The sequence below is a fragment of the Eulemur rufifrons genome, unplaced genomic scaffold (assembly GCF_041146395.1).
Source record: "Eulemur rufifrons isolate Redbay unplaced genomic scaffold, OSU_ERuf_1 scaffold_44, whole genome shotgun sequence".
In the NCBI taxonomy this organism is placed as follows: domain Eukaryota; kingdom Metazoa; phylum Chordata; class Mammalia; order Primates; family Lemuridae; genus Eulemur; species Eulemur rufifrons.
This window is the reverse complement of record NW_027182826.1, coordinates 1,887,086-1,913,847: the sequence shown is the minus strand read 5'-3', so window position 1 is coordinate 1,913,847 and position 26,762 is coordinate 1,887,086. Positions and strand designations below refer to the sequence as shown.

Below are 26,762 nucleotides of genomic sequence, written 5' to 3'. Positions count from 1 at the left end.
GGCTGAGGTCAGAGAATCATTAGAGTCCAGGAGTTCAAGACCAGCCTGGGCAACATGGCAACATCCTGGCAAAAAAAAAAAAAAAAAAAAAAACGGAAAAAAGGAAAAGAAAACACTAACATTTCTAAGCTTTCACCTTAAGAAGCTAGAAAAAGAAGATTCTGATATGACTTAGAGACCTTGTCCAGCTTTTATTTTCCTGAAAATCTTTGTATAATAGAGACAATATCATTCTTTCACTACGTAGCTGGGTTTGTGCTCTGAACTGAGTTTTTCAAAACAAAATCATTTATTAGGGCTCATAATGGTTGGTAAAGTTATATGGAAAAACAAGGGAATTGTTAACATAGGTCAAGGTAAATTATATACAAGATACATTTTCTCATTTTAAAATTTGAAAAAATACAAAATAAAATGTATTAAACATAGAATTTTTCTGGCTCAGTCTTTACTCATCTCAGGAACAACCTCCTATGACCACAAAACATACCCCCCAGAACTGCTTGAACTTCACAGTTCTTACTTCTAAGTAAGATAATATTTTTGATCAGATTATTTTTTCCTGTTACTTAAACAGAATAAAGAGGAAATGATTCTTCCACAATTAAGTGATCTAGCCATCTGGGTTTGCAGCCCATCTGGTGTGCACCATTGTTGCTCACCAGATGGACTCCAGAGTGACGTACTGATTTGTAAGTCACTATGCACCAGTTAAAAACATGGCAGTGGGCCAGGCATAGTGGCTCATCCCTGTAATCCTAGCACTCTGGGAGGTTGAGGCAGGTAGATCATTTGAGCTCAGGAGTTGGAGACCAGCCTCAGCAAGAGCGAGACCCTGCCTCTACCAAAAAGAAAGAAATTAGCTGGACAACTAAAAATATATAGAAAAAAAATTAGCCAGGCAAGGTGGTGCATGCCTGTAGTCCCAGTTACTCAGGAGGCTGAGGCAGCAGGATTGCTTGAGCTCAGGAGTTTGAGGTTGCTGTGAGCTAGGCTGATGCCATGGCACTCTAGCCTGGGCAACAGAGTGAGACCGTCTCAAAAAAAAAAAAAAAAAAAGCTTAAAAATATGTGGCAGTGCCTTGGTCATGTGTCCATACTTAGGCTGCAGGGAAGGCTGGAAAAACAAAGAAGATTTTAAGTTTCTATAGGAGAGGAGATTTCTGCCTCAAAGATGGTGGATTCCACAAACTCAGGAAGAGAATACAGAACTGGGTGAAAAAGTGTGCAAATAAAATGTCTACTATTGGCAAATTTTGTATGCCAAAGATCATTGTGTCATGGACCTGGAAGAAATTAGCAAGGGGAGAAGATTGGGAGCTTTCGGACTAAGCACTGAGGAACCCCAACATATAATCACCACATTGAAGACTGATCTGTGGATGAGAATGACAAAGGACCCCTGGAATCCCAGGAAGCGAACCAGCAGGGCCAAGTGTGCTGAGAACAGTGGGAGAGAACACTTCATGATGCAGGAGTGGCCAAGAGTGTGAGAGGCTGCGGAGAGGCCAACTAAGACAAGTGTAGGGACAAAAGTTTTTTGAATGTTCAGGTTCTGTTTGAAAAGTTCTGTAACGATCCGATATGAGTATTCAGATGTTAACTACAGTACTTTCCTATCTTTGTAACCCAGTCTGTAAAGCATGATGTCACCTCTTCAAAGAACCAGGTGACGTTCCTTAGGACATCAGGATATCCTCTGAAAGGCTATGCAAACAGCTAAAGTGCTGATAGTGCCTGCCCCTTGCAAATTGTCACAGACAAAAAATATTTTCTGGACAAATAGCTGCACGCCAGATGCCAGAAGCTGTGCCAGTTGCTCCAGTAGAGATGCCACAATTACCATAACAGCACTTGCAGTTGGAACCACAACCTGATTAAGACTCAGCTACCTTCTTCACAGGCTATTTAGGCACCTGTCAGTGGGGCTGTGATCAGAATCAGCGCCTCTTCACTTTCCAAATCACTGGTGGTGACTCGTCCCTTCAGGGGTGGGGAGTGGCTTTGGGTTCACTCATTTAATGAAGAAGTTTCCCCCAGGTTTGTCCAACCATAAAAGCCCTCACCCCACATGGCAGGAGCCAGTTGCTGAGGACATCTATTCCAATGACACATTTAGGAATGGGGGGATAACCACTAGCATGTCTGCAGACCTGCTGAGCCCACTGTGAGGACTTGGGCCACAGCTCCCGCAGTCCTCTAATATCCAGAAGCCCCTACCTTAAGCAGGAGAAAGAAAGGCATTTTGAGTATCCAAGTACATGTGCTAACTCAAAATCCAGTATTAAGTAGCACACTGGAAGGATGAATATCTCCCCTTCTCCAGTGAATGTCTGTCTCTTTAGGGAAGACCTGGAAGAAAACTGCAGCACACACTTGAAGCCACATCACAGGGAACTTCTTCAGGAGGATCTGGGATCCTCTGCAACCAACATACCTCAGGTCTGTGACTCAGCTTCATGAGAGACCACAATTCCCCACTGTGATGATTCGGTCGGGCAGACTGAGCATGGCCACCAATTCTTTGGCATTCCTCGACATTCCTCCACTTGGGAGGTAGCCTCTATGTCCCCTCCCCTTGAAACTGTGCAGACTTCTGAGAGCTTAACTAAAGAATACAGTGAAAGTGATCTCATGCCATTTTCTAGGCCTAGATCTTAAGACACTGGCAGCTTCCACTTCCTGTGTCTTGGAGTACTCCCTTTGGGGAAGGCAGGAGCTATATAAGAAGTACAACTACCCTGAGGTCACTGTGCTGTGGGGAAGCCAGAACTAGCCACATGGGGGGGCTGCATTCAGGGAGCACTGCCCACCAGCCCCGGCTACTGCAGCCATCTCAGCCCAGCCACCATCTGATTACAGCTACCTGAGAGACCCCGAGCAAGAACTGCCCACATTCACACCCATTAACAAGCAAAACCCAGAAAATAACAAGTGCTGGTGAGCATGTAGAGAATTTAGAACCTTGGTGCATTGCTGGTGGAATGTAAAATGGTTCAGCTGCTGTGGAAGACAGTATGGTGATTCCTCAAAAAAATTAAACATAGAATTCCCATATGATTGAGGAATTCCACATCTGGGTATATACTGAAAAGAATTGAAAGCAGGGACTTGAACAGATATGTGTACAGCAGTGTTCACAGCAGCATTATCTGCAATAACCAAATGGTGAAACAACCCAAATGTCCATTGATGGATACATGGATTTATCCATTTAGTAAAATGTGGTATATGCATATAATGGAATATTATTCAGCCTTATAAAGGAAAGAAATTCTGACACATGCTACATCACAGATGAATCTTGAAGACATTATGCTAAATGAAATAAGCCAGTCACAAAAAGACAAATATTATATTTTTCCACTTATATGAGGTACCTAGAATAGGCAAATTCATAGACACAGAAAATAGAATGGTGGTTGCCAGAGGGTAGGGGAGCGGGGATGGAAAGTTAGTGTTTAATGGGCATAGAGCTTTACTCTTGGAAAACGAAAAGAGTTCTGTAGATGGATTGTGCTGATGGTTGCACAACATTGTAAATGTCATTAATGCTACAGAACTGCACATTTAAATATGGTTAAAGTAGTCAATTTTATGTCATATTTCTTTTACAAAAAAGAAAAAAATCCACAGAGCTGTTCAAGATAATGATTGTTGTTTTAATCGACTAAGTTTTGAGGCAATTTGTTATACAAAAATAGATAACTGGAACAAGACCTAAATTACTGCTGTTAAATAGATCCAGCATAGACTACTCACCTGTTTCATTTCTAAGGCTACTGTGACCGATTAGCCACTCCCAAATATCCTGTGGTTCAAAACACTTCGATTAGTACTGAGTCCTAACTACCCATGAAAGTCATTGGTCTACCTGGTCTGTCACCCTCCTTGGGTTCCCTTCCTCTGCACTGCCCCAGGGAAGTCCTGAAAACTTAGCCTCACTGATGGTGGGCCGCCACTGCAGGCCAGCCGACGGAGCCAGCAGCTGCTGAAGCACGTCCTGGAAATCTTACCCGCACGTCACGTCTGGATCCTGTGCCAGCTCCAGGGCAAGCCTTTGTCTGGGTCGCCATGCCTATCTCTTCACAGAAAAGGAAACAAAGGGAAAGAATATTGAGTGCTTTTGTGCCTTACACAAGATACAATTTGATTATAGGACCTGCAACTTGCTAGTCCTGAGGGAGCTCTGAATCCTAAAGTAAATATGAAGGTGTTGCCACATCTCTGTGTTTCAAGCAGCTGCCATGCCTTCTGAAAGGCACGAACATAGAGTATTCAGCATGCAGAAGACTGTCAAAGGGTTTATTTTTATTACGTTAAACTGTGCTGTGTTTTCAGTGATCCCAGTGGCCTGGCAATGTGATCCAAGGGAGCCAGCTGGGACCACTATACCATCTGGTCAGATTGGGTGGGAACATGGATGCCAGGAATACGTAGAACTCAGAACCCAAACTTCATGGGGACTTATACTATCTTCTCTCTTTTTTTTTTTTTTTTTTTTTTTGAGACAGTCTCACTTTCTTACCCCTGGCTAGAGTGCAGTGATGTCATGGTAGCTCACTGCAACCTCAAACCCCTGTGCTAAAGCGATCCTCCTGCCTCAGTCTCCTTAGTAGCTGGTACCACAGGTGTGTGCTATGATGCCTGGCTAATTTTCGTATTTTTAGTAGAGATGGGGTCTCACTCTTGCTCAAGTTGATCTGGGGCTCCTGAGGTCAAGCAATCCTCCTGCCTCAGCCTCCCAGAGTGCTAAGATTATAGGTATGAGCCACTGCACCCAGCCTACTATCTTCTCGTTTCTTAAGATTTGCTATTATTATTTTATTTCAGAGACAGGGTCTCACTGTGTTGCCTAGGCTGATCTCAAATTCCTGGCCTCAAGGGATCTTCCCACGTCAACCTACCAAATAGCTGGGATTATAGGCATAAGCCATGGTGCCCAAATTTCAAGATTTACTATTTCTTATATGCCAACTTTCTTTACTTATTAATCTCCTGAAAAATGTCAGTCATTTCTTTTGGCATACCTCGCAAATGATCAAAGATAAAACCTAAAAGCCGGTGGATTAGACAATAAACTATTAAGAGGAGAAAGACAGAAGTAAAGAAAACAAAGGAGAGAAACCGAAACCAAGCCAAATCAAAATGAATTTAGATATAAACAAATAATGGATCACAAAACACCTTCCTTCCAAGAAGAGAAAAAAGCAATAGAAATTTTATCAGTTATGTAAATCATCATGATTCAGCTCTTCTGCTAATGAATAAGAAATAGGGGTGGGGCAGGAAGACAGAGGATTTAATATTTGGAAATTTATATTGAGTGTGAGTTAATTTCCTTGATTTCTCCTTGGGTGTGAAGCAGCCTCAGAGTAAATGTTTCTAAGTGTGAACTAAAATAAAATTTTAAGGCTCACCCCCCACCGGCTGACTGAATGGATCCCCTCATGGCCAAAGAAATATCCTAAAACTAAATTGCCTGCCAGGAGGAGGGAGGTGAGACATGCCTCATCATGCCACACTCCCTTCTTGGGGACATCCCTTGTAACCCATTGACAGGTCTAAGGGTATGCAAGACAAACCTGCAGGTCCTCTATTTACACAACAAATCTATGTCCAGTGGCTCCTCTCTGATAAACAGCAACTATGTTAAAACATTCCAAGCCTTTAGACAAAGCTCCATGTCTTTAACCAATTACAAGTCAAAGAATCTTTAAACCCACCTATAACCTGTAAGCCACCTCTTTGAGATGGCCCACCTTTCTGGGCCAAACCAATGTATGCCTACCATGTATTGATTTATGACTTTACCTATAACCTCTGCCTCCCTGAAATGTATAAAACCAAACTGTAACCCAGCCACAGCGAGTCCACTTGCTCAAGGCTTCTTGGGAGTGGTTCCAGTTCATGGCCCTCAAATTTGGCTCAGAGTAAATCTCTTTAAAATTATTTTACAGAGTTTGGCTTTTTTCCATTGACAAGACTGACACCCAGACGTGGGGCTCAGAGAAGACTCAGGACCGCCGAAGGAGCCGCACAAAGTCAGCACCAGGTACTGGCATGACCGTTTTGGGCCCTCCGCTCAGAGCTTCTCCTTTGGTGGAACTGGCAAGTGGTCCTGAACTTCAGACCTCCCATTTTTGGTTGATGGTCTTGGTTTTCTCTGAGCTGGTTCTTTTACTAAGAATTGTTGTTTTGGATCCTAGATAAGTGAGAGACTGAGTTCCTCAGCTCTGAAGAGAAGGGGCATCTTAATCACCTCCCAGCCTTGGCAGCCCTGGGTGACCGGGGTCCTGAGTGGGAGTTGCCTGGGGCAATTCCCCAAGACTCGAGTGGCTCTATAGGGAACCCCCCCAACAAATTAATTAAGAGAAGACTCCCCTAGGAAACGCAGCAACTTGGCACCTGGCCTGCCCAGACGTGCGGCCCTCAGCACCCAGGCAGCCAGCGCAGTAGGTCCCTGGACGACCTGGCAGGCACCACCGAGTGCCTCCTGCCAGCCTCCTCAGGAGCCCGGGCCACTACAAGGCCTGCAGCGTAGTGGGCTCCTGGGTGTGCCCATGGCCCCTGGCACGCAGAGACTCTGAGAATGTCTATGAGGCCATCCTGGATGTGCAAGGCCAGCAGCGGGAGGAGAGCCCAGAGCAGCAGGTACACAGCTGGGCGCTGGGGTAGAGGGGGGCGGGTGGCCGCGCCTGCATGGAGCCAGGGTGCGAGGAGACCTGCTCAGCTTAGCATCCCGCTAGACGCCCGCCACTGTGTTCACGGACTTCGGGCGAACTCACTTTCCCCAAACCCAAAATGAGAGAGGTACAGGCTCACAATCCCTTCTCTGCAATTCCCAAGTGCCAAAGCTCCCTGGAAGCCCAAAGGATTTTGTAATTCACCCGGTGACAAAATTTCATTTGAACCAATATGAGGATGTTGACAGTCTTTATCACACTTGGCGTGAATATTCATGTTTTGCTGCAGAAATGCAACTAAACTTAATCGCAGGGTGCAGCCCAAGCCCTGCCAGGAGGTTATGTAACCTCTGGCGGGTGTGTGCTGTCCTGCAGCTGATCTGTAGTCTGAAACGCACCTGGACGTGGGGTGGGGCTTGCGGCCCTGCACTGGCTCCAGCGGCCTCGCCTCTCTCCCGGGAGCTTGGGGGTTCAGAGGAGATGGATGTGAATGGCAGGCATCCATTTCCCTTTTGGGCTGTTTCCAACATTTCAGTTTCTTTCTTTTTTTCTTTCTTTCTTTCTTTTTTGAAAAAACCAAAACCCAGGCCAGGCGTGGTGGCTCACGCCTGTAATCCTAGCACTCTGGGAGGCCGAGGTGGGCGGATCGTTTGAGCTCAGGAGTTCGAGACCAGCCTGAGCAAGAGCGAGACCCCATCTCTACTAAAAATAGAAAGAAATTATATGGACAGCTAAAAATATATAGAAAAAATTAGCCGGGCATGGTGGTGCATGCCTGTAGTCCCAGCTACTCGGGAGGCTGAGACAGGAGGATCGCTTGAGCTCAGGAGTTTGAGGTTGCTGTGAGCTAGGCTGACGCCACGGCACTCACTCTAGCCTGGGCAACAGAGTGAGACTCTGTCTCAAAAAAAAAAAAAAAAAAAAAAAAAAAAAAAAAAACCAAAACCCAAAACCTCTCCATGAGTTTGTTTCAGAAAGAAGACCAGTTATGGTAACGGTGGGGGGGTTCTCTCTTCCGAGTCCAGTTGTGTTAATTTGGGAAATTGAAAATAGAGCACGTTTTAAAAACACTCTTACATCCTCAGAATCCTTCCGCGGACCCTGACATCTCGGACTTTAGCAACTTTTCAGGGAGGGGCGCCCTGAGGAAAACAAGATGCGCAGAAACCGTCTGACCCCTTCGCCAGGGGCGTGATTTCCCACGGGCGGTTCACTTCTGGGGGGCTCACTTCCTGTCGGGGTCTCGGTTTGTTCCTCAGCCCAAAGGGAGGGGCAGAGGCTTGGATTTGACTCCCCTGGGTGCCCTGCCAGCTGCTGATGAGCCACCTAACTGCCCCAGCCCAGTGTCCCCAGTGTAAGCACTGTACCTAAGGATCAGGGTTGTGGAGACCCTTAAATGGGGCGGGGTGCGGAAGCGCTGGGCAGTAGCGGGCGGTCCCCTCAGACGACCTGGGGTCCCCCTCAGTGCGCTTCCCTTTGGGTCTGCGCAGTCTTCACTGGGGTTTCTTCGGGGGCAGCCCTCCCCCTGGTGGCCAGGGTGGGGAACAGCACCTGGCGGACCGGGATGCAGGTGGGGCCACGTGCCCCGTGGCTCTGCCAGCAGGCAGGCAGCTTCTCTGGGGTAGGTGGCTGGATGCCAGCTCTCCTTCCCCCAGAGCCCCTTCCTTTCTGGGCAGGCTCCCGGTGGCGCGCTCCCAGGCCCATTCTCTGTCCCAGTGACGGTGAGAGTGTGCCTGCCCCTCTGAGCTGTGCCCTGGAGGTGGGGGAATGGCCTTGCCCTTGGACAGTGTGCACAGAGAGTGTGTGCTGAGGAGGGGCGAGGCAGCCCTTGACCATGAACCAGGGCTCTGTAAGTCTGCCCAGGGGCCAGCACCTAAGAGCCCAAACCAAGGAGGAAGGAGATCCCCCAGGTCCTGGCATCTCCAGTTGCTGAAGGCAGGTGCGAAGGTGAGGATGAGAACGGCGTGTAGACAACTGGCCAGAGCCGCTATATGGCCGAGGGTGGAGCCTTCCCCAAGTTTAAGTGGAGGGGCAAGAGCCAGGAGACTGGGAGGCTGAGGATGGGGAGGAGGAGGCTGCTGAGAGGGGATCCTGGGAGAAAAGATGAGGGAGGGCCCAGAACAGAGAGGCAAGGATGTGAGGAGGGAGGCGACCAGGGTCACTTGGGAGGGTGAAGGGTGCCTGTCTGCAGGGCATCAGCTCAGGGCTTGGGGCAGGCTACTCGGCAGGCCCAGGGCACCCCCAGAAGAGAGGAGCCTCTGCCATGTACGGCTTTTTACAGCCTTGTCATTCACCATTCACTCAAATAGCACATACTGACACCTGGTGTGTGCTGGTCACCCTGCTGCACACTGGGGACCCAAAGCATCATAAGACACAGTCCCAAAGGAGCTAACAGTCCCGTGGGCTCTCATTCAAAGGCTTGCACCCAGGGTTAAGCTCCCGGCATCTTGGAAGGCAGGCATAGGTACCCCAATTTGCCCTGAGTACAAACAGGTTCAGAGAGGTTTAGTGACTGGCCAAAGGTCACACAGCCAGGAAGTGGCTGTGTCCAGGTCAGTTCTGGGCCCTATTTCAGCCAGGTGGCCTTCAGAGTTAGCCACCCTGTTACCCTCAGCAAGAACAGTACAAGCCAAAGGCAAACAAGTGCTCACTTTTCTGCACACACCTATGTGCCCAGCTCTGTCGTGGCCATGAATTCCAAACCCTGACCTTGCTATCTGCAGCTGAGGGTGCAGTAGGAGAATCTGACATCCCAGGAGAGGGCAGAAGCAAAGGCTTCTGAGGAGGGAGAGATGGAGGAGGGAGGTGAGCTGGGTGGACATCTCTCCTCCAAGGTGGCCACTCAGGGAGCCAGGGAAGCCTGGAGAAAGCCTCTGAGGCCCCTCCCCCGAGACCACAGTCCTTATTTCTGGGTGCGGTCACCATCCCACCCCAGAGGCGGGAGAGCCGGCCGGGAGCCCACTGCTGCTGCCGGACACTGGCCACTGGGAGGAAGAGTTACGGCCCAGTTGCCACTTCTTACACAAACAGCCCAGGAGGCGCCGCACCTGAGCAGGCAGCCTGCACAGGAAGGAGCCCAGGGCCCTCGTCCTCCCTCCTCCAGGAACTGTGAGTGGACCCCCCACCTGGGGAAGGGGGCGGCCACGGTTTCCTGTCCTCCCCCCTCCCCCAGACTCCCCACTAGGCCCTTCCCTATCCCGTCCAAAAACTCACCTGGTGACCCCTCCTCTCTGGATCGCAGACCCGCTCCCACTTCCTGGGGCAAACTCCAAGGGAAGCCCGAGGTGGCCATGTCTGAGATACAGCAACTGGCCTTGGGACAGATCCACCTGTCCTCTCTCGGGGCCAGCCAAGGGCCTTTGGAAAGTGGGGTTGGTAACAGCAGGGGCCCTGCAGCTAAGCTGAGGGGACTCCAGGGAGCTCCCCGCCCCCCACTAGGGCAGCCCTGGGTTGCTGGCTGCTTTCCACACACCTGGCCTGACTTTCCCTCCCCGTGACTCACCTGCTGCCCCAGGGCCCGGGAGCCCCGCTGCCCAGACTGTGACCTGGCTTGTGAGAGAGCAGGTTCTTGGGTCACCCCCCACCCCACATAGCTCTGGCCACCCGGAGCTCTCCCCACCTACCCCTCCGTCCCCTGCAGGCTGGGAGGTGGCCCCATGGTCCTCTGGGGATCTCCCTGGAGCCCCGGCCTCATTATTCGACTCTCAGCCCCTGGTTCCCGGCAGCCCCAGGCCTCCTGAGATGGGCCCTTGACAAGCCCACCCACCTCCTCTCCTCCTTCCCGGGCCCCAGCAGTCGGCCTCCCTCTGCACCTATTTTCTCTGCCCTTCCTAGAGCTGATCGAGTCCAGCAGTGGGAGGGGATGGGCATCAGTACTGAAATGTCAGCCTGCACGGGTGGTCAGTGCCAGGCCCTGGGGCATGGGAAGCACATGACACGACGTGACAATGCGATATGCTGTGGTTGTGATATGATGTGGTGGCGTGTCTGCTGGGTGCAGGATCTAGCTGGGAGAGGAAGTTCTAGGGCTGCCTCCTGGAGGAGGAAAGTGTTGCCAGAGGTAAAATCTAAAGGTTTCTACGATTCCCTCCCATGAAACCCTCTGGACCCGGGGCTTTTTCAGTGGCAGATTTTTTTCTCAGTGTTAATTAGATCTATGCAAGTATCTACTAGTTCTCTAGTTAATTTTGGTCATTTTATATTTTACTACAAAAGCATTTGTTTTCTCTAGATTTGTATATATTATGCTTTTAAAATTTATTAATTTCTTTGTGGCCAAGTAAATGATTTTTTTCTAAGTTTTTCATAGACATATGGAAAAAATGTACACTTTCTATTTAAGGGATAAAAGGTCCCTCATGTATCAAATCAAGTTTATTTTTGTGTGTGTGTGTGTGTTTTTTTTCTTTTTTTTTTTTTGTTTTTTTATTTTAAATTAAGTTTATTAAGTTTATTGATTATGTATAATTCAAAGTTTCACTTCCTTTGTATCCTTTTTGGTTTTTGTCTTTTATGCTAATTCTGATGAAGTTTTATTAAACCTCCCTCTCAAATTTTCCCTATAAAGTTCTTCTGGTGCTTTTATTAGTTTTTGCTTTTCATATTTAACGATGCTGCTTTTGGGAGCGTGCAGATTTTGAGTATTCTATCTTTATGAATTGTGCATTCCTGTCACTACATGTCATCTCTCTTTATCGTGTTTTAGTGCTTAATCTTACATTTTACCCTTCTATTTTTAATACGGCCACTCTTTATTTTACATTATATTACATTAAAAATAAATCTTTTTATTTTCAACCATTATCATTTTTTAAACTGTATGTCTTGTATACATCATATCACTGCATTTTAAAACCTGAGCTGACTCTTTTACTAGGAGAATTCGATCTGTTCGAGCTTCATTTAATAACTGATAGGCTAATTTTATTTATTTATTTTCCACTGAGGAGTCATAAATTCTAGACATCCTATTTCACACCTGAAAACTTCAGCATGCATTTCTGAAAAGTAATGTTTTGTTTTTCATAACCACCCTACCATTATTATAGCTGACAAAATTAACATTCGTTCCTGAATGTTGTCTAAGACCTGGGCTATAGTCAAATTGCCTCTGTTGTCCTAACCCATCTCTCTCTCTCCCTCAGTCTCTCTCTCTCCTGGTTTGTTTGCACCAGGATCCAGTCCAAGGTCGTGCCTTGCTTCTGGCTGTCTCTTTAATCGCTTTTGAACACCCCCCACCCTTTCCTTTGCCTTGACGCTGACTCATCAAGAGACCAGACCAGTTGCCCCATGGGGTACCTGTTTGTCGTGTGTGCTGGCTTCCTTGTGGCAGCGTTTCCCTGTTCTAACCCGTGTGACCCGTGAAGCCGTAGGGTCTGAAAGGTTCAGGCGCAGGGATCCCCAGGGCTCAGCGACAGACGACGCTAAGGAGGCAGGAGTCACAGATGATTCTACCTGTGTAACAGGTGATGCTGACACGAGAAAGGGAGACAATTTGATTTTGGACATCTTCCCAGGCCTACAAAGGACACCCGGCAGCAGTTGGATGTGTGAGCCTAGAGAGGGGTTGCGAGTTGGTGACCTACAGCTGGTCGTGCTCTCGCAGGCGGCAGAGCGAGAAGCCAGGTGAGACACCCGGCACTGAGGCCGTGGCAGAGGCGGCGCAGCCCCAGCCCAGTCGGGCTGAAGGAGGACCGGATCTGTCATCAAGGGAGTGTGGAAGGCCTTCCGACCAGGGGGCTGGTGTCTAAGTGAGGGACAGAGAAGTCAGCTCTGAAAAGGAGGCAGGGAGAAAGGAATTAGTCGGTAAAAGGCGATGCGAGCTGGGCCCAGGGAGCACCCAGGCCACTTCTTTGTTCCTGCCCAACATCTTACTTGCCTCTGTGAGTACACAGCTGTGAGATCTGGGTTATCGATATCTTATTATTGGTAATAAATACAATTAATGCAATTGTCCCATCCATCTGCAGCACTAAATACTTTGAAAAGCACTTTCAAGAACATTTCCTCATTCTATCTTCACTACAATTTCTGGAATGGGCAGAGTAGACATTTTATACCTGGGGAAACTGAGGCAGGGAGGCATTGTGACTTTCTGAAGGTCACCCAAGCGGCAAGTGGCCAAGTCAGGACTGTGTGACCCCAGTGGTCCTCTGAAAGTCACGTCTCCTTCCTCCTTCCCTAGGTGGACAAACCCCCGGAGCCCGTGTGTGCCAACGTAGAGAGGCAGCCTCAGGCCACTTCGCCGGGCGTTGCCGCGGCCCCCCACCCCAGCCCTGTGTGGGGGACGCACACAGGCACCAGCACTGGGCGCCCCTAGTACTACAACCCGGACACGGGCGTGACGACCTGGGAGTCGCCCTTTGAGACTGCTGAGGTCTCCGCTATCCCAGCCACCTCCCCGACCTCCGTGGGCAGCCGCGAGAGCCTGGAGACCAAGTGGAGTCAATGCTGGGATGAGGAGAGCCGCAGGGTCTTCTGCAGCCCCTTGACGGGTGACAACGCCTGGGAGGGGATGCGCCCGAGACTGGCCCCGGCCGCCCCAGGGACCAGAGGGCGAGGGGCGGGGCTATCTGCGATCCCTCTGGCCCCGCCCCCTGCTCCACTCGGCCCCAGGGACCCAATGGCAAGGGGTGGGCTGGTCCCTGCAGCTCCCCGTTCCCAAGACGGACTACCCTGAGTTGCTGACCAGTTACCCAGAGGAAGACTATTCCCCCTGGGCTCCCTCGGGAGCCCGGCCCCACCTCTCCCTTCACCACACCCCCCGGCTGGTCTTGTCACATCAGCCAGGACAAGCAGAAGCTTTACACCAACCACTTCACCCCAGAGCAGGTAGGGGCAGTGGGCAGATGGACCCAGACAGCCGCGGGTGGCTCCTCTCTACTTTCCTCACCATGAGCTCCCCTTGGCACTCTAAACCGCAGCTCCCACGCAGACCCTAAGCCAGCCCAAGACTCGGAGTCGCCTGCATCTGCCTCTCCGAGCTTCCTGCTGCTGACCTGGACACCGGTTGGAGGGAGCCTTTTCTCTCCTCTCACGAGCTGGGTGGGGGGCCCTGATCCTCCCACTCCCCACAGCGGGTGAGGTTGGAGGACCAGCACGGGAAACAAACAATACTTCTACAGCCCAGACGACTCCTCCGTCCAGTCGGAGCTGCCCCAGGTAACCAGCTGGGGAGAGACGGGGAGACTATATATGACAGTGTCTTCCTCCCCAGGTCCCTGTCCCTGCTCCTTGAAGCATGCACAAATCTAGCCATGACAGTGACACTCCAGCCCAGGCCAGCCCTCCTGAGGAGAAGGTAAGGGGATGACATGAAGGCCCTGGCAGGACCACCACAGAAGAAACGGGGAGTTTCTGGAGATCCTGGAGGCAAAGACTGGGTGGGACACATCTGTCTCCCCCATGGCCCCAGCACTAGCCCCCAGAGGTGGGTGAGGCTGGGAAGTGGGAAGGAATCTCTCCTGCCGCTGCTGCCGGGGAGCAGGTGCCACCTGCTCCAGCCAGGAGGCTGGGCTGGTATGGAGCGTTCAGTGGAGACACAGGCCCAGCCCGTGGGGGGTTGCAGCCGAGGGGGAGACTGGCCTCTGCCCCCCATGCCTCACCCTCTGGACTCCCTGCTCGTTCCCCTTCTCTTAGATCAGGACCCTGGACAAGGCAGGAGTGCCGCATCGCACCAGGACGGTGGACAAGGGAAAGCAGCCTGGGCAGGGTGGGCCTTAAAGATGAAGTTCACTCCCCACATGCCAGGCTCTTATTAATCTTCATAGTGACCTCATGAGAGGTCCTGTGAGGAACCTGAGGCACCGAGAGATTAAAATGACTTGCCCAAGGTCACCTGGCTACCAGGTGTTAGATTTGGGAGTCCACCCCTCACAGTCGGGTGCCCTAGGCCTGTTCCTAAGCTCTGTGCCCTGCTCCTGGGGCTAGGAGGGGCCTCAGCCTAGACCAAATCTAAGTCCTGCCCACCCGCTGCTTCCCCACCCCCATCTAGGAGGAAGCACTGGAGGGCCTCCTGGCCGGTGCTGGAGGGTGGTGTCCTGACGTTCTTCAAGGACTCACAGACCCCAACTGCAGTTGGCCTGGTGAGGCCCAGGCCCCCAGGGCAGGGACCCCCCCCCAGCCACCCTGTCTGGCTTAGAACAGACCAGATCTGAGACAGCGGTCTGTGAGTGTCCAAGGAGCTGGGCCTTGGCAGGGAGCGGGTGACGACAGCAGGTTCACCCCAGGACAAGCAGTTTTAGCCACTCGGGGATGGGGAGCAGTCCTTGAGGGTGGACAGCTCGAGGCTGGAGGGCGGGGAGGCTGGGGCTGAACACACCTGCTCACAGGGACGGGGCTCTGCTCCTTCCATCCGTCTCCTGGGCGGACAAGCAGCAAGGGACAAGCCAGCCAGCAGGATCTCTGAGTTCCAGGAACCGTTGGGTCCCTTTCACCCAGCCACCTCATCCTGTCCCTACAGCCACAGTGTGGTAGCAGGCCTCTCGGAGCTGAGGGCTCCCTGTGACCCTGCCCACCCTTCCTCCCCGTCCCACAGAGGCAGTCTTCCAGGTTCTGCACCCCTGAGTACACGGTGGAGCTGAAAGGGGCTTCTCTCTCCTGGGTCCGCAAAGGCAAATCCAGAAGGAGGGAAGTGTCGTCCTGTTGTCCAGGGACCCTCACTGTAGGCAAGCCCCAAAGAGGAGCACCTGGGAAGAGCTGGGGCTGGAATTCTCAGGGCTCAAGGCCATGGATTCTGTAGTTCCCTCCCCAGGAGCTGAGTTACTCGTCCTTGCCCTGGAGGGTGGTGAGAAGTAGAGGCCTCTGGGAGATGGGACCCTGTGTGCCTAGAACAGTGGCCGCTAGAATGGTGGCAGCATCTCAACCTGAGGCAGGAAGCTCCCCGGCCCTGGTGCTTACTCTGATGGGCTGGGCAACCTGCTCTTTCTCCCCGGGTCCCCATCCTGCCCCTGGGCCAGAGCCCAGCTTCCCACTGGACTGGGTCCCCAGTGGGTAAGCCAGGGCGGTGGACGGGCTGCCAGGCTCCCCCAGCAGGCGAGGGTCCTCCCATGGCACGCCCTTCACTGTTCACGTGCTGTCTCATTTTTCTTTTTCTTCTCTTTTTCTATTTTTTGGAGTTAGAGTCTCATTCTGTCACCAAGGCTAGAGTGCCATGGCATCATCATAGCTCACAGCAACCTCAAACTCCTGGGCTCAAGCAATCCTGCTGCCTCAGGCTCCCGAGTAGCTAGGACTACAGGCACACACCACCATCACACCACCATGCTTGGCCAATTTTTTAAAAATTTTTTGTAGAGACAGGGTCTTGCTTTTTTGTCCCAGCTGGTCTCAAACTCCTGGCCTCAAGCAATCCTCCGGCCTCAGCCTCTCAAAGTGCTGGGATTAGAGACGTGAGCCACTGCACCCAGCCTAAACCTTAGCTCTTAAAAAATGTCTAGTGTGTAGCTCCACAAACATGGGATCTAGAGGCATGAGGCCAGTGTCTGCAAAAGAGCTCCCTGGAGGTTTAGTTAGGAGTCTCAGGGCTGTTGGGTACCATATGATGATGATAGCCAAAAGCATAACCTTGTACTTCGGCTCAGAAAAAGCCATTCTGCAAGGAGCCTGAGTGTGTAGCTTTCTGATGATTCACCAAGGTTCATTCAGTTCTACAACCAGGATATCTACAGAGCAGAGTTGGAAAACTGGTTTCGTCTCATGAGCTACTCTGATTTGGAGCTACCTTGAGAATTCTGGAGCCTTCTCCAGGCTTGGCAGGGTAGGGTTCTGTGATCAACTAGCAATGTCTGCTATAGTGTCACGTGGAGGAGGGACATCACATTTGCTAGCTATGTGCCTTCCCTGACCTCGAGGGACAGCCTTCCAACAGTTCTCTTATGAAGGTCATCTGTGGGCTTTTCATGAAAGTGTCGGAGCAGGACTTTCTGAGCTGTCTGTGCTGGCCAGGAGCAGGAGGCAGATGGTGCTGTTGGAAGCTGCTCAGGCCAAGGGGAGGCTGACAGTCCTGAGTGGAGGTCAAGGAACCCCCTGCCTCCTGGCTAGCTGGCGGCCACCCTCTCTCCACTCCGGGTGGCCTGTAGGCAACTCCAGGACGTTCCTCAAGAGACAGCCCAAAATTCTATATCATCAAGGACAGATGGGTTAGTGGGGCCCAGGAGATGTCCACACCAGGTCTTCCTAGTCACCCCAAAGCCACAGAAAACGTTAGTATCAGTCCCCCAAGAGCCGCTAGTACCCTCAGCCTGCCTGTGCGTGCGGCAGGATTGACGTGTCCTGCAGTACGTTGCTGGGTAGCTATGTAGCTTGGCCACATTTTGTTTTTTTAACCAGAACGAATCTGCAGAACAGCTTTGTCTTCTGCATGAAACTTTCAGATACGAGCTGACTATGTTTTGAGAGAGCTGCCACAGAGAATGGAGGTTGTTTTAGAAATGTCATTAGGCCACTCTCTGAGGTCATCCCCAGCGGGGCCCCTGCCTGCTTAGATCACAGTGGGGCTGTGCTGGCCACCGCTCAAGGGTCTCTGGTCATTGCAAGGGAGGTGGAGGGGTGGAACATGCGTTTTTCTTTTTTTCTTCATTTTTAAAGCAGTTTAAATATTAATAGTATTCATGTATGAGTTTAAAAGGACAGTCGAAGGACAGTCCTCTCTGATGCTAGAAGTTGTTCCTTGTTCGAGACAGCTTCTGCTGCCTCTCCCACTGGACCTAAAGGGCAGGGTTGGCGGGGGCTGCCACTGCCCAACATTGACATTAACCCTGAACTTGGTCCTCAGAGCCAGAGGCTACGGAGGATCCATCCACTCAGAAAGGGCTTGGAGCTTCAGGCCTGTTGTAGCCAGTTTTCTTCTGGCATTTTGTTTAATTTCTGCTTCTCGAATTTCTGCATCTCAGTAAAGTGGGCTGGGGGGTGAGAGAGGGTGGGGACTCCTGGCTGCTAAAGGAGGGCAGCACTCTAGGTCCTCAGTGAGCATATGGGAGGGGCACGGAGGACACTCGCTTCCTCTGGGATCCGCTTTCAAATCCTCTCTCCCCACATCTCCTTCCCTGTCAGTTCCAGTGGCAGAGGCTGTCCCTCAGGAAGCTTCCCTTCCTTAGATTTCTGCAGGCCAGTGCTCTGGGTGAGGGCCGCCACGTCCTGCGGGGGCTCATGTGGAGGTGGGTTGGGGCAGGGGAAGTTTCCCCGACAGCTGAGCCATGCAGATCTGCGCTCCACTGCCACTAGCTATGTGCCCATGAGGAAGCTGCTAAAACTCACTGAGCCTTGGTTTGGTCATCTGTAACACAGAGAAGCTGTCACTCACTGCTTTAAGTGTGGTGGAAGCCCTTGGTTCCATTAGGCTCTGAGTTCCTGGGGGTAGGGGACAGGTCACCTCCATCTCTGTACCCACCTCCCTCGGTGCCAACACCCAGGGCAGACTCAGGGAACCAGAGATGACCCAGTGATTTGTGTCCCTCTAGCTACAGGGTCGCAATGGCTCGGAGTACCTGATCCAGCATGACTCAGGCCATCATCAACACCTGGCACAAGGCCATTGCCCATGGCATCCAGGAGCTGGTAGGCAGGGCCTGGGGTCTCTAGGGCCACTAGGGAGGGGTGGCCAGCTGTTATACAGGGCAGCTGTGCCCACTGTGGGACACAGGGAGCTCCATGGCACCAGTGGGCAAGCGCCACTCCCTGCAAATGCAGTGTCCCCTGCATGGCTGGGATGGCAGGATGCTAAAGAAACTGCCTCTGTCATCTGTGAATCCAGCCCGGGGGTGGCCCTGCAGGCACCCTCTCCACGTGCGGTGGGGAGCTCACCCTAGAGGAATTTCCCATTTTGAGGGAGGCAGGAGGAAAAGTAAATATTCTGGGAACCAACTTCAGGCTGGAATGGCAGGCTGAAACTAGAAGGTAAAGTTTGAAAGTATTGATTTCAAGAGTCTCCCATTTCTTAGGTTCAAAATATCAATTGTATAAGTAGAGATAGGTCAGGTCCCCTCTGACAACTATTTACCTGGAAATGACCTGGGGGTTTTTGACCCGTAATTCCCTATGAACCAACACTGGGTGCAGCTTTTGGCTGTATTAATAGAGGTAGGAACCCAGAGCCAGAGAGGTGATGTTGGTGCAGTTGTCGGCAGTACTCCGGCCCCAGCCAGAATTAGAAGCTCAGAACTGGGAGCCACTTACTGGGTTACGTCTACAGGAGCTGAGGAAAATACAGGAAGAGGGGCCAGGCACTGGGAGGTGGGTAGGGGAGGACAGGATGACTGATTCCAACACCTGTTCAGCTCCGGGCAGCTAAAGGAGGCCAATGTGCTGAGGTTCCATAGTAAAGGTGAGGGGAGTTAACCTGGGTAAGGGAAGAGAGATCGCTTTGCCTGAGGACCGTGCCTGCTGGGAGGGCATTTCAGGTCCCTTGCCCTGCCCCAGAAGGACCCCCAGCTGGCCCAAGGTCCTGCCTCTCTGAAGCTAAGTGATTGCGGTCTGCAGACTTGCCCGCCCCCCCCCCACCGCCCCGGAGGAGGAAAGTGAGAGTGACAATGTGGCCTTCCGGTCTAGTGAGCCCTGGGAAGCTGGCAGGAGAAAAGGATGACACGCGGCTGAGTCTCAGTGTGTGCAGGGCACGGGGTGGGGAGCATCCCAGAGACCTCTCTCAGCGGGTGGTGATGCCCCGCTGGGGCCTGCCCTGCCAACAACCCAGATGCAACTGACAACTCACAAGGTCCTACTTTCCCCTACATTAGGTGCGCCCACCCTGGGCCCCAGGGGTCTGCAGAGCGCAAGTTTCTGCAGGGGCGGCCCATGCTGCTGCCGCTGCGGTAGAAGGGCTACATCAAAGGTACCGGCTTGCAGAGGGCACGGTAGAAGGGCTACATCAAAGGTACCGGCTTGCAGAGGGCACGCACGGGTGACGCAGGGCCGGGCGGCGGCCGCTGGGCGGCGCTGACGAGTCTGTCCCCTAGACCAGGTTCAGCCGCGCGCTGGCCGCACTGTGCCAGCGGCAGTGGAGCCTGGTGCTGCGCTTCGTGCCCTGGTGGGTCGCGGTGCGCGGTACTTGGGGTGGGCTGGGCCGGGCCTCCTGCCAGGACTGCAGGATGGAGACCCCTGGGTGGGCGCAGGGTTGAGTGGGGAAAGAACAGGAGGCCTTGAGTAGGAATCACAGCAGGGGCTTCAGCCCCACCCCTCCCAACCCGGGTCCGCGCCTCCCTCCATCCCAGGGCTGGACATGGACAGGCTGTACCGCATCAGTGGAAACCTGGCCACTATCCAGAAGCTGCGCTACAAGGTGGACCACGGTGAGGCCAGTCCCCATGCCTCTCCCCGGGGTCTGAAGGCGCTAAGGGGCCCTGACCTCCCTTCCTCCGCCCCAAATGAGCGTCTGGACCTGGGAGACCGACGCTGACACTGGGAGGACGTGCACCTTATCACAGGCGCGCCGAAGCTCTTCTTTCGGGAGTTGCCCAGAGGTGGGGTGGATGCGGCAGGAGAGGAACTGTCCTGCCTAGGGCCACCGCCTTGGCCAGGCTCTGTGCCACCATGCTTGCTGACCCCGCTCCCCTCGCAGAGCCCACCCTCCTCCTCCTCCCTCCCTGTCTAACTCCCTCCCTCTGATCCTTCCCTTGCTTGAGTTGCACGACCAGGCCCAGCGCAGCCGCTGTATTCGTGACCTGGTGGGTTCGCTGCCTGCCCCCAACCGCGACACGCTGCAGCTGCTCTTCCAGCACCTGTGCCGGTGAGCCGGGCGGGTGGGTGGGAATGGGGTGGTGGGTCCTGGCAGGACCCCCTCCACGGCTCCCTCCAGCTCTGGGCCCTGATTCCACCTGCCTGGCCGCAGGGTGATGGAGCACGGCAAGCAGAAACGCATGTCGGTGCAGAGCGTGGCCATCGTGTTCGGGCCCACGCTGCTGCGGCGGGAGACAGAAGAGACCAGCATGCCCATGACCATGGTGTTCCAGAACCAGGTGGTGGAGCGCATCCTGCCGCAGTGCTCGGATATCTTCCCGCCGCACTGACTGCGGACCTGCGACTGGGGGCGGCTGGAGGCCACCCAGCTGGACTTCAGGAGACCCTCCGCCTCCCCCGGCGTCTGCAGGCGGTTGTGACGTCCTCACCTCTCGGTTCTGAGGCTATGGTGACCCCTGGTGGGCAGTTCGCAAAATGTGATTTTTTTCTGAGGCATGTCCTGTTTGGGGTTAATTGGGTTCTGCTTTGTATGGCAGTGTCGCCCCCTGTGCGCATGCGACAGTGTGCGGCTGAGTGTTTTGGGAGAGACCATCCTGGGAGGAGAAATTTGGTGAGGGGGCTTCCCGGCTTCGTCGGGCCTTCCCCTGAATGAGGCCCTTCACCAAGACCCTGTGTGTCCCAGTCCTATGCGGACCGTGAAGCAGCTAAGACAACTGCCCCGCTGCCCAAACAGGACTGACCCGGCCTCCAGCGTGGGCAGCCGGACCTGCCCTCCTCAGGCCTCAGGGATGATGTTGCTGCGGGCCTGCCGGCAGGCTGGCTGCAACCCAGTTTCACCTGCTTTCCTGTTCCTGTTCCGGCTCCATGCTCCTGCCCTCCCTGACCCGCTGGTGTTCTGCGCAAGGGTTCTTCATGTTGGCTAAATGTGCACTCTGAACCTGCCACTTGACATGCACCGTTTCCACACACCATCCCATTTTACAGATGAGGAGACTGAGGCTTGCAGAGGCAAAGCGACTTCTTCAGGGCCCAGTAGAGGATCTGACTCCCCAGAAAAGGCTCCTCTCACACTAGAGCACAGCCGGGGGGTGGGGTGGGGGCCCTCTAGCTGTCAGGTATCCCTGCCTGGTGCCCACCTAACCTGAAGAGTTGAGAGAGGCTGCGGGGTGGGGCAAAGGACACAACCCCAGGATAGGAAGTGTGAACCCTGGGGTCTGCAGCCCCTCCCTCCTCAGACACGAGCCACCTCAGTTTACAGATCTCGGCCCCCCGCTCTACCCTCCTGTTCATTTTTTCAAAAAATGACAGCTACTATTTATTGGACATTGGTACCACACCAAGCATTTTACTTGGCCTATCTCCTTGTTACTCACAGCCAATATTTATTGTCTGCTCTTCTGTGCCACACAGTGTGTCCTGGGCCGGGGACTGCACACGCTGCCTGCCCTGGTGGAGCTTATAATCCAGTGGGTGGGGCTGACCCACGCCCACGCCCACCCCAGTGCCAGCAGGGCCAGGGCAAGAGTATACACAGAGGCCTTGCACCGTATGTCTGGACATTTGGAAGTTATAAATCAAACTAACAACTGTTAAATATGTTCTATTCCCCTACTCTGACATATGCTCTGATAGTGACCTGGAAGGCCAGGTTCTAATTTAAAACTTCTGTGACTTCCGAGTTCCCTGCCCCAATGTGGGCATGAGAAGAGCTGGCCCGGCTCTCAGCCTGCCCGCTTGTCTTCCCACCCCCAGCCATCTTGGCCCAAGGAGAGGTTCCCATGCACACGTGTGGACACTCTAGTCCCTGTGTGCAGCTGCCCATACCTCCTGCAACCCGCTGCCACTTGGCTACCCCACTGGTGACACAGTCCACCCTTGAGGGACATTCTGGAGTCCCTCGTATTGGGAGTGTGGTCTAAAGGGGAGGGTCTGGCCTTCGAGAGGGCCCCACAGATTCCTTATCCTGTGAGGGGAGCCGCAGACAGAGAAGGTCTGGACTGGAGTCTTGCCAAGCAGGGGACCCATGGCAGGGACAACACGCACCCGAGTCTAAGGGCGGAACTGGACAGACCTTGAGCAACTGATGACTTGCTCAACCACTGCACAAGAGCTGGGAGAAGCACAGGGTGCTCTGAAGATGTGTCAAGGCGGTGACTGTTGTCCAGGGATCTGAGATGCCTCTGCAGAAGCCACATTTGAGTGAAGCAGTAAAGAATGAAGAGTCAACCAGGCCAGGGGTTAAGGGAAGGGTGTCTAGTCAGAGGGAACAGCATGTGCAAAGGCTCTGGGGCAGAAAGGCTTGTGGGGAGAACAAGGTCTGAGAGGAGACCCTCATGAGTGGAGCCCAGAAAGCCAGTGGGCATGGGCACCAGCTGAGGCCAGAGAGCTGGCAGGGGACAGAGCATGTGGGGCATGTGGCCAAGAGCTTTGGGTCACCGGGACAACAAGCTGGAGGATCCTTGGGCAGAGAGGCCTTGGGAAGTGTCTGCTCCCCGCCCCCACCCCAGGCTTATGACTCTGCCAAGGCCTCAGGGGCAAATAATGCAGCAGCAGGCTGAGAAGTCCCAGAATCATCACATTTTGTCACAAGGAAGAGCTTCAGAAATCACCCAGAAATCAAAGCTGATCTCTGTCTTTCAGGAATCACCCATTGCCAATGAGAAAACTCCTAGAGAGACAACGTCAGAATTCGCCTGAGGTCACTGGCAGGTTGCTGGCATGGCTGGCCCAGAGCTTTGTTTGCACAGTCTGAGGACCTACTGTGTGCCCCACCAAAGTCTGAGGCACAGCAGGCGTCCTCAACACTGAGCACAGCGTGTGGTAGGCACTGTAGGTGCACTGCCAAGATGTTTTGAAGGAACTGGACTTTGTCCAGAGACACAAAGACATATAGAAACAGTATCAGCCCTTTTGAGGCTCTGTCTGGTTGGGGAAGGGACGTAAAAAGGAGTGACAGTGGCACAGCTGATAAGCTGGCACAGGGGCCTGTCCCCAAGCCTACAGCCTCCTAGCAGGTGCCCCTAAGTCCTCCTGCAGCGTGGAGTATGTCCCTGCAGCCACTCTTGAAAAGGCCCTGGTGCCCGCCTGATTGCTAAGTGCGGTGGACACATGAACAGCCTGCTGTCCTCCCTGAGACACTCCGCGCCTTTGCCCCAGGCAACCCGGGTCCTCCCCATCACTCCACCCCTCCCTTCCTCAGCTCCCCCTCTTCTGCCCGCCCTGTAAATGGTGATGGGCCCCAGGTTGTGCCCTCCCTGAGGGCCCTCATGCCTTCCACTGTGGGCACTCAGCCACCATGCCTGCATGTGTCACCCAAATCTCTATCACCAATGCAAACCTCTCTCTCCCGAGTCCCATGTGCAAGGTCCACCTGCTTGCAGGACACCGCCACGTGGATGGCTGCCAGAAACCCCAAGTGCAACCCGCCTGCAATGAAACTCCAAACCAGCTCTTTTCCCTACTTCTGAGCATGGCACCTGCAGTCCCCAAGTCCCCATCTTCTACCTTCTAAACATGTTCCAGATCTGCCTCTTCCACCCTCCCCTGTTCTCTCTCATCTGGGTGAGGACAGCAGCCTCTGAAAGGGCTTCTCACCCCGTTCCATCCTCCACCCAGCAACCGTCTGACCAGGCCACGTCCCCAATCTCCGCATGCCAGCTGTGCCCGTGCCTGTCACTCCCAGCACACTGCAGGCTGCTTCTTGCCTCAGTGCCTTTGAGTCGACGGTCCCCCCGCCTCTCCCACTTTCCCCTGTCTCATTTCTCCTCCGCCTTGAAGCCTCAGCTCCCCCATGTGTGCAGCTCCCTCGTCACGCTCAGCTCGCTGGACGCAACTGCGCTTCCGTGTCTGCCTCTCCCGCTAGGCTGTGGCCAGCAGAATGTTCCCAAGCCTCACCCACTGCGCCGCCAGTGCTGCTGCCTCACTCGTTTTGTTGCCAGATCGCACCCCATCCTATGGACATGCCACGCTGTGTTTATCCATTCATCAAATCATGGACATTTGAGTCGTTGCCACTATTTGGCTATTATGAATAACGTTGCTATGAACACCTGTGTACAAGTTTTTACGTGGGCATATTGTCTTAGCTCGGCCTGCCATAGCAAAATACCATAGACTAGTGGCTTAAACAACAGAGATTTGTTTCTCACAGTTTTGGAGGCTGGAAGTTCGAGATCAAGGTGCCAGCATGGTCTGGTTCTGATGAGGACACTCTTCCTGGTTTGCAGACGGCCGCCTTCTGGCTGTGTCCTCACGTGGCAGACAGAGCTTGCGCTCCGGTCTCTTCCTTTTCCTACAAGGACACTAGTCTCATTTTTACAGCCTCATCTAAACCTAACTACCTTCCAAAGGCCTCACCTCCAAATACCACCACATTGGGGCTTAGGGCTTCAACATATAAATGGGGGGGACACAAATATTCAGCAGATGACTCATGTTTCAGTTTTTTCAGGTGCATACCTAGGAGTGGAATTGCTGGATGAAAGGTAACTCTGATTTAACCTGTTGAGGAACCATCAGATTGTTTGCAGCGGCACGAATTACACCTGCCAGCAGGGCACGAGGGTTTCTGTTCTCACTTTCTGCAACGGCTGTCTCGGGTCTTCATTCTCCTCAAACCCCTGGCCCTCCCGACCTTCCCACCCTCTCAACAGAGGGCCTGCCTCCACCTCGCAGGAAAATGGAAACACCTGTCCCAGCATCCAGATCAGACCTCCCCCACCCCACCCTCCCTGGCCTCCTCTCCCTGGAAGCTCAGAGCAGACGTTTCTCTAGGGCACAGCTGATCTCCGTCTTTCGGGAAATACCCACGATCACTGACCGCTCCTCTCTCTTGCTCACTGAACTGCTGTCTGGGGTTGAGGGCCCGGGAGACGGAGACCAGCGAGCAGGGAGCTCACTGGGCATGCTCTCAGGACCGACACCTGTGCTGGGGGAGGCAGGATGGAGCCTAGGGACAGTTGAGCTGTGACACAGGTCCATGGAAGGCCTCAGCCACCCCACCAGGAAGCTCTGGAGCAGGCACAGCCTCAGCATCACACCACATTGTGGCCAGGAGTCAGGCCACTGCCTTCCAGAGCTGGGGCAGGGAGGGCACAGATTGGGGCCACATGGCTCTGTTCAGCCCAGGGCGCGTCCTGGAGAGAGGCTCGGAGGAGAGCCGTCAGCCTCCGGCCCCCCTGTAGCTGGGGCAGCTCAGGTTCGGTCCTGGGATTCTGCGTGGTGCCCGTGGCATCCGTTCTGACTTCCAACAGGTCCCTTCCCCTAACCATGGGATCGTGTTCAAGTCTCTCTCTCAAAAATCCTCCCTCAACCCCACATCCCTGCAACTGCCTGCTTTCCTCCTCCTCCTCCTCCTCTTCCTCCCTGCCAAACTTCTTGAAAGAGTCCTCCACACTCACTGTCCCCACGCGCTGCTCCTGTTCACTCCCCAACCCCGATGCACCAACAGACCACTGCGATGCCACATCATGTTTGTTGGGTACTTTTGGGTCTTCACAATCATCGTCCTCTTGGGGACATCCTGTCCTCTGCTGGCTGCTCCTGCCTTGGAAACACTGCCTTCCTCTCAGCTTGCATGATGCCACGGCCTCATCTTCCTCCTACCTCTGGCCAAGCAGCCTGTTCTCTGCTGCGTGGCCAGTAAGGGCAGAGCCCGTGGGGCCAGCCCTCCTCTCCCTGGCCTCTCTCCCTGGATGTCACCATCCACACATGCCGCATCAGTGACTAGTGAGCAGGCATGACTGCCCCTCAAAGCTCTCAACCCCAGTGTCCCCTTGACGACCTGATGATGTCTGCTCTGGGACAGTCCTCAGTCTGAGACTGGATTCTTGCTCCTCCCCACACCTGTCCTCCAGGGTTTTACCTGTCCCAGGAACAGGCTCCACCCCCCCCAGCCAGGCAAGCCAGGAACCTGGGAATGTGGCCTGCTCCCTCCATCTCCCCCTCTCTGCCCGCCTCCCTACCTGATCTGTGTCCCAGTCCTGTCGTTCCCCCCTCTGCCACACTCCTCCTCTCCAGCCAGGGCCCCTGCTCGGCCTCAGGGGCTAAGATCTCCCACCTGGACCCTGCGGCTGCTCCCAGCCCTCCCCCTCCCACATCCTCGTGGCCACCACTCCCCCCAGCCTCATTTAAACAGACACACCTGATCATATCATCACCCTGCTTAGAAACCATCCCACCTGCCCAAGGAAAAGACCCCAAGCTTTAGCATGGCCTGCACACCCCTCTGCCTCCTCTTCTGATGCAGTGTGGCTCAGTGGCTGGGAGCATGGGCTCTGGAGTCAGGCCACCCGGATTCAAATCTGAGCTCCGCCATGCTAGAGGATTCTGGGTAATTGACTCATCCTTTGTGTCCTGTTTCCTCATCTGGAGAATAGGGATGCAACAGCAGCACCGGCCTCA

The 26,762-nt window shown here is 53.5% G+C and overlaps 1 pseudogene; it reads left to right on the top strand.

The window, feature by feature from the left end:
- The first annotated feature begins 2,141 nt into the window (after positions 1-2,141).
- On the top strand, positions 2,142-20,772 carry LOC138379516 (rho GTPase-activating protein 27-like; annotated as a pseudogene).
- The last annotated feature ends 5,990 nt before the right edge of the window (positions 20,773-26,762 follow it).